Source organism: Chrysemys picta, chromosome 4 (genome assembly GCF_011386835.1).
Source record: "Chrysemys picta bellii isolate R12L10 chromosome 4, ASM1138683v2, whole genome shotgun sequence".
NCBI classification, from domain to species: Eukaryota; Metazoa; Chordata; order Testudines; family Emydidae; genus Chrysemys; species Chrysemys picta.
In genome coordinates this window covers 41,471,768-41,485,256 of record NC_088794.1, presented here as the reverse complement: position 1 = coordinate 41,485,256, position 13,489 = coordinate 41,471,768, and the positions used below count along the sequence as shown (strand labels likewise).

At 44.0% G+C, this 13,489-nt stretch overlaps 1 protein-coding gene across 2 annotated transcripts in view; it reads left to right on the top strand.

Annotated features, from left to right (window-relative positions):
* Positions 1-13,489, top strand: part of KCNC1 (potassium voltage-gated channel subfamily C member 1) — a 159,523-nt gene that overhangs the window by 22,160 nt on the left and 123,874 nt on the right. The gene's annotated exons all lie outside the window — the stretch shown is intronic.

Genomic DNA, 13,489 nt, shown 5'->3' with positions numbered 1-13,489 from the left:
TGGTCCAAGGACATTTTGGAGTTCCAGCAAACATGTTCTGATGCATTCATTTTTTCTGTGGCCCATGAAGGACAGACACCAACCTGGTAAGAAAAATGAGGCCAACTTTGTCTCCTCAAAAGCTCAAACACATACAGAGGGACTTTGATGCTCTATGATGCCCTTTGTGCTCAGAAATCCCAAGTACAAACTATGACCTTCACCACACACCCAAGGCCCTGAATCATATTTGGAAAGATCTTAAGAGAGATTTAAAGGGAAAGGTCTTTCTCAGCAAAGACGCTGTATCTTCAGGATGCTAGGACACATCACATGTACTTGCCGTAGCTAAGAGAGAAGACAGTTATTGCCTCTGAAAGCAGAGAGATGGCAAGAGCAGCAATGTCAGCCCCAGTAAGAATTACTCCAGCGGGTTCTCATTGCAGGTGAGATCCAGAAATATATATCACACACTTGTGTATAGTTTAGCACATGGTTAGAACCAATATCATTTAAAAAACGAGTCGGGGCAAACAGTTGTTAATCTTTAATTCAGGATTTATTAGCATAATGAAATGATGTGATTCATTATGAATATATGCTTATGATCTGATAGACGAGAACTTCATTGATTGCATACAGCACATACTATAGTAACAAGGAAGAGCTATGGTAACAATTGAAAGGCAGCGTAGTAAGCAGGGGAGTGAAAGACAGGAACTTCCAAGTTTTAATTCTGGCACTAACTTGATACATGATCTCTGGCAAGTCACAACCTCTTGGTATTGGGTTCTCTATCTGTATAATCAGGATAATACTTATTTACCTACCTCTTAGGGGTATTGTGAGAATTACTAAGTTAATGTTGGCACAGTAACTTGGAGCTATAATAGCACTACAACATATTTACTCTCAGTGTTATGTTGCTTTAAGCAGGTCAAGCAAGGACATCTTTTTATGACAGTAGGAAGAGCTAATGTTTTTTTTCAAAATAAATCAGTGGCACCAGAAGGCAGCTTTTATCTTTACTTCATTCAGAATATTCAGCACCCCTACAATAGAGAAACTGACAACAATGAAGAAAGCAAAGCCTACAGCAATTCAGGTATGTTAATCATAGGAACATTTAAGATTATGCCTATAATACCTTCTCCCAAACCACAGTTCAAACTTAAGGAAGTCTCTTTGCCTCACATACAGGAAGAATCACTGTAGCCAGATATTCCATGTGCAACCGAACTCTACATGACAAGATCATTGATAAGTCTATTAAACCATATCTCACTGGGAGATGAGAAAGGAAGAAAGAAGTCAGGGAAATGGGATACACAGAAGAAGATCCACTTATCTTGTCTAAGCATAGGGAAATTATTGCATGTATATCTGGATATTTTAAACTCAGACACAAAATAAAGAAGAACAGGACTCTGTTCATGCCATATGTTGTCTGCCTTCATAGTTGCAGCTGGACTAGTTTAGAGGAGTCCCATGAGACTAAAAAAATTTCTTCCTGAGTGTACTGACCCAGCTTCTGCTGTGGCCTATAGGAACGGAACAGAGATTTCAGGTTCAGGGAACACTATAGAAACAATCAATTTGTGCCTGAATCATCAAAACCCATGATTGTCTGGCTATACTGAAAAAAGGACAGGAGACACTTGACATGGGTTTAATCAGGCCGCAAATTTATTATTAGTAGTCTGGGACCACTCAGCAGATAAAAGTGTACAATGCAGGTAACTCCATGTTTATTCCATAATTATCTGGGGGCTTTTACCAGCTCCCCCTTTTTTCCATCCAGGTCCCTCTAGCGAATTCATTGCTGGGATCTTACCATCCACCCTCCACCTCGTAGGAGGATTAAGGAGGCTATAATAATGGGGGTTGGCTCCCTCCATACCAATCATAGGAGTCCCCAACTACCCCCCATTTGCTCCTGTCAGAGAAAAACAGAGTTTTTACTTTTTTGTTTAGGTACAGCAAGTTAGATGCTTTATTAACTTTCACAATTGTGTAGAGGGAGAGAGCTAAGCAGGTGTCTCTCTGGTAACTAATTACAGCATGCATTTATACTTTTCATTACAGAAATAATGAGGGACAGCTGCATTTTGTTTATACGTAGGCCATTTTGATATTTTATTTCCTTACTTGTTTTTAGAAGGTCTCTTTCTATACGTCTATAATATATAACTAAATTATTGTTGTATGTAACATAAATAAGGTTTTTAAAATGTTTAAGAAGCTTCTTTTAACATTAAATTAAAATGCAGAGCCCCCCCCGGACCAATGGCCAGGACCCGGGCAGCGTGAGTGCCACTGAAAATCAGCTCGTGTGCCTCCTTCGGCATGCGTGCATAGGTTGCCTACCCCTGCTCTAGGATGACCCACAGTATCCTGCCCTTCCTTCTCCAAATATTTGTTTTTATTCACTAGCAAATAAAGGGATAAACTAAGCTGTGGAAACGCAAGCAAAATTATTTACAGATTAATTGCCATGGTCATAGCCCCACCTTCCTTCAAGTTTATTGTGTAAACATCCTAGATTCATTTTACGAACAGAACAATTTGTACCCTGGGACATCCAACCTTTACAAGCTAAAGGCCTAGCGATGGAGGATTGCAGAGGTGCTGGAACAATTTGTATAGCGGGAGTGCTAAGAACCATAGAACCAAACAGTAAACCCTGTATATGATGGAAACCACTTCAAGCTGGAGGTGAGGCAGCACCCCCAGCAACCCTAATTCCAGCACCTATCGAGGACTGTACTAAGCCCCTCACCACTGCTGCTCCAGCAGGAGGCCAAGAGCCTCTGGCCAATACAGCCCCCAAGGTGGGCAGATATGACCAGAGAAGTGGCCTGGCCAAGGCACTCAAGGGATGTGCTGCTAATTCACCACAGGTGGGGATGTTCTGTTCTGAAAAAAGAAACATGCAAGTGGCACCATCTTAGTCAACAGACCTTCTCCATGGGAGGAATCAGTCATATCAGATAACTTTAGTGACAGCAGAACACCCCAGGAGGGTTGTAGTGCAAACATTGCCTATCACCCCCTCTCTCCCCAGCATGAATGCCCCACTGATACAGATACCCCCACCCCCTTGCTGGTGAATAATAGTTGCAATTTGGTCCCTCCCATACCATGCTAGTTAAGTGCTTGAATGAAGGCCATAGTCTAAAAGCTGAAGTCCAGTATGTGCGGAAATATCCAACAGAACTTTCTGTTTCATCAAGGGATTTCCTGTCTAATAAGAAAGAATATTAAATGGCACCAAAATACCTTCATCTTCATTCTGCAGACTGTACAAGCAGATTTCCTAAGGAATCTATTTTAAATCCCACATACTTTGGATTTACAGCTGTATTCATTTCAGTTGCTGCCAGCACAAATGTTTATAACCCTACTTTAGTTTATCAGTTGGGAACAACTCGCTCACGTGGACCATTAAACCTCAGGGCCATTACCAAAGAGCAGTTTGGGCAAATACTACATTCTGCCAACCTAAAATTCCTGCTGTATCAACTGGATAAAGCATTCTTCACTTCATCTCCTGCAACTCTTGAGTACTTTTGCTGTACTCTGTTTAACAGCTAACTCCTTTCACCCAGAGGGGGCTGGTACTTCACTGGTGGATAGAGTGATTCCTCTGTATGATTTGGAAAGCACTTAGGGATCTTTCAGGATGAAAAGCACTACATGAACGTTGTATCATTAGCACTGTAAACCCCATCTTGGAACTATTTCCAGGCTTTTTGGAAGGCTAAAGAAAAGTTTGTGTATGTTCTTTTCCCTTCCCCTGCATAGTACCCTCCCTCCCCTTCCACTCGCCCCCCTTCCCCTCCCACCCCCCCCCCCCCCCCCCAGTGTTGGCCTTTCAAGGGATTCACTTTAAGGAAGCATTGGGATTTTACAATTTAGGATTTGATTTTGTTCTGAACTTAAAGATGTAAAATAATTTCTTCCTTCAAGGGGATACAATATGGTTTTGGATTTTTTTTTAAATCTTTCTAGTAATTTTCTGATCATGAAATTGGCATATATATATATATATATATATATCAATCACTCTTCCTGATGGTTATTTTTATTTATTATCTGTATTAGGGTAGTACCCAGAGGCCCCAATTGAAAATCTGGGCCCACTGTGCTAGGTACACATAAGCCACAGTCCCTGCCATGAATAACTCTCAGTCTAAATAGCGAAGATGGACAAAAAGTGGAAGAAAAGAAGTATTATTGCCCATATTTTGTAGATGAGGAACTGAGGGCACAGGGAAGTTGAGGGTCAGATTTTCTAAAGAACTCCATACTAGCAGATTCAGGCAATGACTTTTATAAAAACTAACCTATCCGAGAAATATTTCCTTCTTTCCTTCAAATGTGGAATTCTCCTGCCCTCAAAATTATATTGCCTAAGACCCAGGAAAGGTAGGAATCAATCCTGCAACAGTGACAGGATTAGGTTGGTTTCTCACAGCTCTTCAGGGCTAAAAATAGGAGCTTTATACCAATGGAGAGAAGAGATTCTCTTCTTTCTGATGGGTCCCAGCATTCACTTGTAGCCCCAAACGGTCTTCAGATATTTATTGCATCTTAGAATCATGACATATTTAGATATAGAAAAACTATTTTGTATTATTTATAGTGGGTTGTTGGGGGGGGGGGTTGGCTCCTGAATTCTGAAGAGTTGGACTCATGGTAATTAAGGGACTAGCCTTTACAGGTGGAGTGATATAACAAATAGTTCCTAAAAAATTGTAGAACTCTCTAAAATGTTCTTAAAATAGTCTTCTATAAGATGTATCATCTATATAGAATCCATCTGATGTAAAGCTTTTATTGACACTTACTTGGGATGACTGCATAACTTTGCTACTTTTTGACTAAAATACCTGGATATTCTACTCATGTAGATACAATCATTATAGCATACCAAACTATCATGTCTTTCCACACACACACACTCTCTCTCCCCCTCTCAAATACACACACACACCAAAAGAAATGGATCTGGGTGGGGGGAAATAACATTGCCAAAATGCCCTATTTCTCATAGGTGTGTGTATATATATATAATTTTTCAGCACTCATATACTGGTATATTTTTGTTTCAACTAGCAGAAAAAACCTTCCTTACTTGTAATTAAGTAGACAGTCTAGTTAACATAAAACTAACTTGCGCATAGATGAGAAATATAAATCGGTGTAGGTGCAATTCAGGAGATGAGGCAGTTAGCTACAAAGTTAAATGTGTACTTAGATGGCTTGTATATGCCTGCAAATTTTGACTATCCAGTGTTGTTCCACTTAATCTGGAGTGTTTTGTTTAAGTACAGTTTACTGTGGGTTTCTTTATATAAATGACTTCTGTGTTTCTTTGGCACATACCAACAGTATACAAACAAGGGGTTGGAGCTAAGTCCTTATGCCTCCTTAACTTTGTTATTTCCTGATTTTTGAGTATGCAAGGGAACCATGCAAATGTAATGTTTCCTCCAAAAGATTTTTAAATTGAATATCCTACGTGTGGATTGTTTTATTTATTTATTGTAATCAAGAAAAAGAAATTCCATAATGGGGAGCTGTTTTGCTGGAAACCACTGGAGCAATCTATCTCATGCCTTGGCTACACTTGCAGATGTACAGTGCTGTGAGTTAAACCTGACTTCGTGCAGCTGAGTAGGGAAAGCGCTGCAGTCTGTCCACACTGACAGCTGTCCAGCACACTGTCATGGCCACATTTGCAGCAATTGCAGCGCTATTGGGAGCAGTGCATTATGGGCAGCTATCCCACAGAGCCCCTTTTCCCATTTTGGCGCCGTGGGTTGTGGGAAGGGGACATAGGTGCGGGGAATTCTGGGTCCTGTCCCAATGCCCCGTGATGCATTGCTTCGCATCCCAGAAATCCCTTTGTTTCCGTCCACCTTTGGCGCCATCTTTCAACGGTTTCTGTGCAGTGCGATCTGTCTGCAGGAAATGAAGTCCGAACTGCTGAGGCGTATGCTGACGAGTCTCGCCAGCACGTCACGTTTGGCTGTCGAACTATTCCTTAAGATCCAAAGTGACAGTGAGAGTGAGGATGAGGAGTCCGACGATGCTATTGAGCCACGTAACGCATACGACACGAAATTGCTTGTGGCATTCACAGACATGCTCAGCACCGCGGAACACCACTTTTGAGCTCAGGAAACAAGCACCGAGTGGTGGGATCACATCGTCATGAAAGTCTGGGATGACGAGCAGTGGCTGCAGAACTTTCGGATGAGAAAAGCCACTTTCATGGGACTGTGTGAGGCGCTCGCCCCCACCCTGCGGCGCAAGGACACGAGATTGAGAGCTGCCCTGCCAGTGGAGAAGCAGGTGGCTATTGCAATCTGGAAGCTGGCAACTCCAGACAGCTACCAGTCGGTCGCAAACCAGTTTGGAGTGGGAAAGTCGACTGTTGGACTCGTGTTGATGCAAGTTTGCAAGGCCATTAATTGCATCCTACTCAGAAGAACCGTGACTCTGGGTAACGTGCAGAAAATAGTGGATGGCTTTGCACAAATGGGGTTCCCTAACTGTGGAGGGGCGATAGATGGGACGCACATTCCTATTCTGGCACCACCGCACCTAGGATCTGAGTATGTTAATCGGAAGGGGTATTTCTCTATGGTTCTCCAGGCGCTTGTGGATCACCGTGGGCGTTTCATTGACATTAACACAGGCTGGCCCGGAAAGTTGCATGATGCACGCATCTTTCGGAACACTTGGCTGTTCAGGAAGATGCAGGCCGGGACTTTTTTCCCAGAGCAGAAGATCACGGTAGGGGAAGTTGAAATGCCCATTGTGATCCTTGGAGATCCCGCTTACCCATTAATGCCATGGCTCACGAAACCCTACACAGGGAGCCTTGACAGCAGCAAGGAATGGTTCAACTACAGGCTGAGCCGGTGCCGGATGACTGTGGAGTGTGCCTTTGGCCATTTAAAGGGCCACTGGTGATCTCTGTATGGGAAGCTGCACTTGGCCGAAAACAGCATCCCCGCAGTTATATCTGCATGCTGTGCCCTCCATAATATTTGTGAAGGGAAGGGTGAAAACTTCACTCAGGCATGGACCTCCGAGGTTCAACACCTGGAGGCTGAATTTGCACAGCCAGAGAACAGGGCTATTACAGGGGCCCAGCGGGGGGCTGCAAGGAATAGGGATGCCTTGAGGGAGCAATTTGAGGCTGAAAACCAGCAGTGATATCTGGTGCCCTGCACGGGAGTGAAGTGCAGTAGTTCCAATCTTTAGGAATCAGTGTTTGCTAAGCAGACAAGCAGACTTGCAGTGCCTGTTTATTTCCTGGACTAAGGAGTCTTTTACTTTATGCAATAATAAAGAATGTTTTCAAAGCCAAAGAATCCATTTATTGAAAAGAAAAAAAAAATATTTATTGAAAATAAACAAGGGGGTGGAGTGGGGAACAGTGCAATCACAGATTCGCGTATGTCCTGTCTGGTGTGCTGTGCAGTGAGTGCTGCACTTCAGGACAGCTATACTGCATGGTGATGGGGGCTGAGTGCAGAGGGTAAGGGTCATGGTTTTCAGGGCTGGGTGGTGAAGATACTGGTGTTGCATGCAGCAGGTGGCATGAAGAACACGGAAATTGGGGAAAGTGGGTTGGAGGTGACAGTGGGGCACAACGGAAAGAGTTTTGGGACAAGGGCTGTGGGGAGGGGGGTGGCGTTTGCGGTTCTGCTCCTCTTTCTGCATGACTACCAGCTCCTGGATAGCGTCTGCTTGGCGCTCCAGGATGCTTATGAGCCTATTAGTGCTTTGCTGCCGGTGCGCGGTGCTTTGCCGCCGGTGCGCTGCGTTTTCCTGGCGGATCCTGCTTTCTCTCTCCCTCCAGTTCTGTGCTTTCTCATTCTCTTTAATAGATTGCCACATCACTTCCAGCAGCATGTCTTCTTTGCTTTTTCACGGTCTCTTCCTGAGTCTTTGCAGTCTCTGAGCAGGCGATAAGAGCGACGGCTGAGGTCTCAAGGTTGATGAAGCTGTATAGGCAAAATGCAACATTTAACAGAGGCAGCATTGTTTATACCAGACAGAGTAATGATTCCCCCCGCACTTAAGGAGTAGAAAACACACAGGGTCTACACAATAGCATAATTTTCCCGTCTGAAACAGCACACATATCCCACGGGAGCCTCAAAATGGTGAGTAAGGGGGACTGATTGTTTCAGGGCTGCACTGTCCTCTGGGTTTCTGTGCCTTGGGGAGAGCCAACAGCTTCAGGGGGCACCTACACTGAACACTGTCCCAACATTTTCCACAGGAGTTTGTCCTGGACGATATCTCGCTGCTGAGGGTGACCTGGGAAGCAAGGGAGGGTCTTCTACTGCAATGCGGCTTCCACCCTGGCCCATATGCAGCTTGCCTGTGTGCAGCAATGGTCCCCCTGCCCCTCGCGGCACAGTGGCGCGGACACGTTAGCCTGGCTGGGACAAGGACCACGGTGGCTCTCCCGATAAACCTGCGCAAGCGCATTGCACACGTTCTGGATGAGACATTCGAGGAGATTACCGAGGCCGATTTCCGCGATGTGATAAACCACATCAATGCACTATTCCACATCTAGGCATGCATGCCTAACCCTCCTCTCCCAAAGAGCCTGCACCGAAAAAATTCCTTCCCGGAAAAAAAAAAAACGCTTACCGGGAACATGCTCTTCTGTTTGTCCTCCACCAAGTACCAGCCACTGCGACTGGCTACCTTCCTCCTGGCTCGAGAAGAGTTCCTGGCTGCATGGCTCCAGGGATTCTGGGGTGTCTCCATCTGGCCCACCACCATCACTCCTGTTTTCCTCCTCCTCCTCTTCCTCCTCCCTCCCACACTGGCTCTGAAGCGTCCATGGTGGTGCTTGGAGAGGAGGTGGGGTTAACCTCAAGTATCGCATCCAGCTCTTTGTAGAATCGGCAGGTCGCGGGGGGAGCACCCGAGCGGCCGTTTGCGTCGCGGGCTTTGCGGTAGGCATTCCGCAGCTCCTTCACTTTAATCTGCACTGCAGGGCGTCCAAGTCATGGCCCCTTTCCATCATGTCCTTTGATACCTTCACGAAGGTATCGTAATTCCTACGGCTGGAGCACAGCTGGGACTGTACAGCTTCCTCCCCCCAAACACTGATGAGGTCCAGCAACTCACCATTGCTCCATGCTGGGGCTCGCTTGGTGCGTGGAGGCATGGTCACCTGGAAAGATTCACTGATAGCACTCCACACCACGCCGGGCTGAGCAAACAGGAAGGGGATTTTTAAAATTCCCGGAGAATGTAAAGGGTTGATCACATGGTTGGTTACCTGAGGCCAGGGCAGTAGAGTTTGAACTGATGACCAGAGTGGCTAGAACAGGCATTGTGGGATACTGCCGAATAATTCTGGAGGCCATTCACAGCACATTGGGCGGCCACACTGGTGCCGCAGCGCTGCAGCGGCAGCGCAATACTCACTATTCCTCTCGGAGAGGTGGAGTACATGCAGTGCTGCAACCACGGAGATATAGCGCTGCAAATGCCTTGCCAGTGTGGACGGGGAGTGAGTTACAGTGCTGGGGGAGCCTTTACTGCGCTGTAACTCATAAGTGTAGCCAAGGCCTCAGACACTTTACAAAGTCCATAGGAAGGAACCTGTCTTGCAGACCTGAAGCGTGGGGTATATGTAACCTTGCAAGATGCACAGTAAATAAGGCAAGTGTTTCTGTAGATCTGTTTCATTCATTGCATGCCTTTCCTAAAGTTTTCACTGATCAACTAAGTTAGGTACGCGTGCATTCACAGTCTTGGTTCCCCTCAGCAGAACATTTTACAAGGTTAGGGAGAAACCTCTGTGTAAGAAGTACTGCCTGTGTGTGTACTGTGGTTTTAAACTGGTCATAAGTCAATCAATTCAAAACCAATTTGCCTTGGGACACTCAGAGACATTTCCCCTCAATGAGGGCTGTTATCCTGGCAAATTTCAGTTTTCTACCTCAAACCTCCTCAGGGCTAGAGGTGATCACAACACTGCATGTATTTTGTCTAACTAGAGATTACCCCGCACTGTTCTCATATTAAAAAATGGCCGGCCAATTTTTGTTAATATTTAAGGCAGAGACAAGGCCTGGAAACATTAAAGCTGAAAACTTAAAGTTTTAAGTTTCAGAGTAGCAGCCGTGTTAGTCTGTATCCGCAAAAAGAAGAACAGGAGGACTTGTGGCACCTTAGAGACTAACAAATTTATTAGAGCATAAACTGGAACTACTTGCCTACTTTTATCTAGAACAATTTAGAGGTTGCAGCTGCACCTGGTATAGATGACATATTAGGCTGGATAGATGAATATATAAGACCTGGAGTAAGATTGAAGAACTTCCACTGAAGTTGGGTTATGTTAGAGCTAAATTTTTCCCAAAGGGTCTTGAGAATGCTCTGTTTATTTGGAAAACGTAGGAATAGTCCTAAGCACTTGTATAGTTCTTTCCGTTTTCCAAAGGACTGTACAACAATATAAAAGAATTAGACATCACATTACCTGTACATTATACAAAGCTATTTGAAACAGATATTTCTCAGGAGACTCACTCTACACACGTCTCCAGTTTGCATCCCTCTGTAAACAGAAACAATAAAACCAAAAGCAGTTTCTTCATTTTTAACCAAAGCAAAATGCATTAGCAACCACCAAGTTGCAGTTGTCACTTCCAGTGCAGTATCCAGGATGTTATCCATATAATCTTTATACCTAATCTCTCTAGGTATTTGTAATTTTCTATTCACTGGTGTGTTCCATCATTGATGATAGTACAATCATTTAATAGAAGCAGGTAGCTGGGTAGGTGACAGGCTGATTGATATCAAGGTCTCCATTTGAAGCCATAGTATAATAGGAGGCAGAGTTCTGTTTAAATTTTCTGCACCCAGGAGACGTTATCACAGAAAACATCATCATGCAATCTGACATTCACCAAACAAGAAACCACCACCACAAACATAACCCAACCTAACCCATTTCCCTAGGAAAAAAAATTAGAGACCTTCATTCATGGCCCTCAAAGTGATTTCTTAACCCATAAAAATGTAAGCCCTCTATAGGATACTTCACACTGTAATGACACTGGCACATATCCTTTCCTCTCCCCTCCTACCAGTAATTACCACTTTATAAGGATCTTAGTTTCATCTGTTTAAGGGTGCCAGAAAAAGAGAATTGACTTTGGAACAATCTGTATTTTAAATACAATCTCTTATGTCACTACTTTGGCAGAGATATTAGTGCCCTCAGAATACAAACACACACATTACATTTAGAGCCCGCTCCTGCTCCCAGTGAAATAAATGGCAAAATTCCCTTGACTGCAATGGGAGTAGCATCAGACAAATCTTCGGGACAAGAGGCTAATTTTGCCTCCTCCAGGTTTCCATAAAAACTTGGGCACGACAGAATCAGTGTGGGTCTATCACACAAACAGAGAAGATGGACAAGATTGGAGGCACCTGTGTAGGGGATTCACACAACATTCCTGCCCAGGTTAAAGCTGTGCTGTGGCTTCCCTCTCCATATCTGTCCAGTGTTTGCACCTACTTGGAGATTCTAGAATGTCAGACAGAGTATACCCTCTATCCACTGCTGTGAGAAAACCCTATTTTCACTTCACACATACTTGCTTGCAAAACCGTAAGGAGAGAGCTTCATGGATGGAGAAGGGGAGGGTGTAGAGAGGCAGGGGCTGGGACAACCGCAGCAATCCCCAGCATTGTCTGCCCTGTCAGTCTTGTGATTAGGGTTGCCACCCCTGAAGTACAAAAAGAAAGGGGGGCAGGGGGTACATCTGAGCTGATCCTGAGCCCATAACTGGTCATCTGGTGGTATGTCCTAGGAAAATCTGTAAGGGTGCTACCTCAAAAAGGGACACTCCTGGGAAAACCTGGAAAGGTGGCAACCCTACTTGGGGAGCTTGAGTTAACATTAACCCACTTTCCTCCTCCTTGCTTTAAACACACCCGGAGGCATTCACCCAAGAGTTCTGAAAGAACTCAAATGTGAAGTGGCGGAACTGTTAACTAAGGTTTGTAACCTGTCCTTTAAATTGGCTTCTGTACCCAATGACTGGAAGTTAGCTAATGTAACGCCAATATTTAAAAAGGGCTCTAGAGGTGATCCCGGCAATTACAGACCGGTAAGTCTAACATCTGTACTGGGCAAATTAGTCGAAACAATAGTTAAGAATAAAATTGTCCGACACATAGAAAAACAAACTGTTGAGCAATAGTCAACATGGGTTCTGTAAAGGGAAATCGTGTCTTACTAATCTATTAGAATTCTTTGAAGGGGTCAACAAACATGTGGACAAAGGGGATCCAGTGGACATAGTGTACTTAGATTTCCAGAAAGCCTTTGACAAGGTCCCTCACCAAAGGCTCTTATGTAAATTAAGTTGTCATGGGATAAGAGGGAAGGTCCTTTCATGGATTGAGAACTGGTTAAAAGAGAGGGAACAAAGGGTAGGAATAAATGGTAAATTCTCAGAATGGAAAGGGTCAGTCCTCGGACCGATCCTATTCAACTTATTCATAAATGATCTGAAGAAAGGGGTAAACAGTGAGGTGGCAAAGTTTGCAGATGATACTAAACCGCTAAAGATAGTTAAGTCCAAAGCAGACTGTGAAGAACTTCAAAAAGATCTCACAAAACTAAGTGATTGGGCAACAAAATGGCAAATGAAATTTAATGTGGAAAAATGTAAAGTAACGCACATTGGAAAAAAATAACCCCAACTATACATACAATATGATGGGGGCTAATTTAGCTACAACAAGACAGGAAAAAGATCTTGGAGTCATCGTGGATAGTTCTCTGAAAATGTCCACGCAGTGTGCAGAGGCGGTCAAAAAAGCAAACAGGATGTTAGGAATCATTAAAAAGGGGATAGAGAATAAGACTGAGAATATATTATTGCCCTTATATAAATCGATGGTACGCCCTCATCTCGAATACTGCATACAGATGTGGTCTCCTCATCTCAAAAAAGATATACTGGCACTAGAAAAGGTTCAGAAAAGGGCAACTAAAATGATTAAGGGTTTGGAACGGGTCCCATATGAGGAGAGATTAAAGAGGCTAGGACTCTTCAGCTTGGAAAAGAGGAGACTAAGGGGGGATATGATAGAGGTATATAAAATCATGAGTGATGTGGAGAAAGTGGATAAGGAAAAGTTATTTACTTATTCCCATAATACAAGAACTAGGGGTCATCAAATGAAATTAATAGGCAGCAGGTTTAAAACAAATAAAAGGAAGTTCTTCTTCACGCAGTGCACAGTCAACTTGTGGAACTCCTTACCTAAGAAGGTTGTGAAGGCTAGGACTATAACAGAGTTTAAAAGAGAACTGGATAAATTCATGGTGGTTAAGTCCATTAATGGCTATTAGCCAGGACGGGTAAGGAATGGTGTCCCTAGCCTCTGTCTGTCAGAGGATGGAGATGGATGGCAGGAGAGAGATCACTTG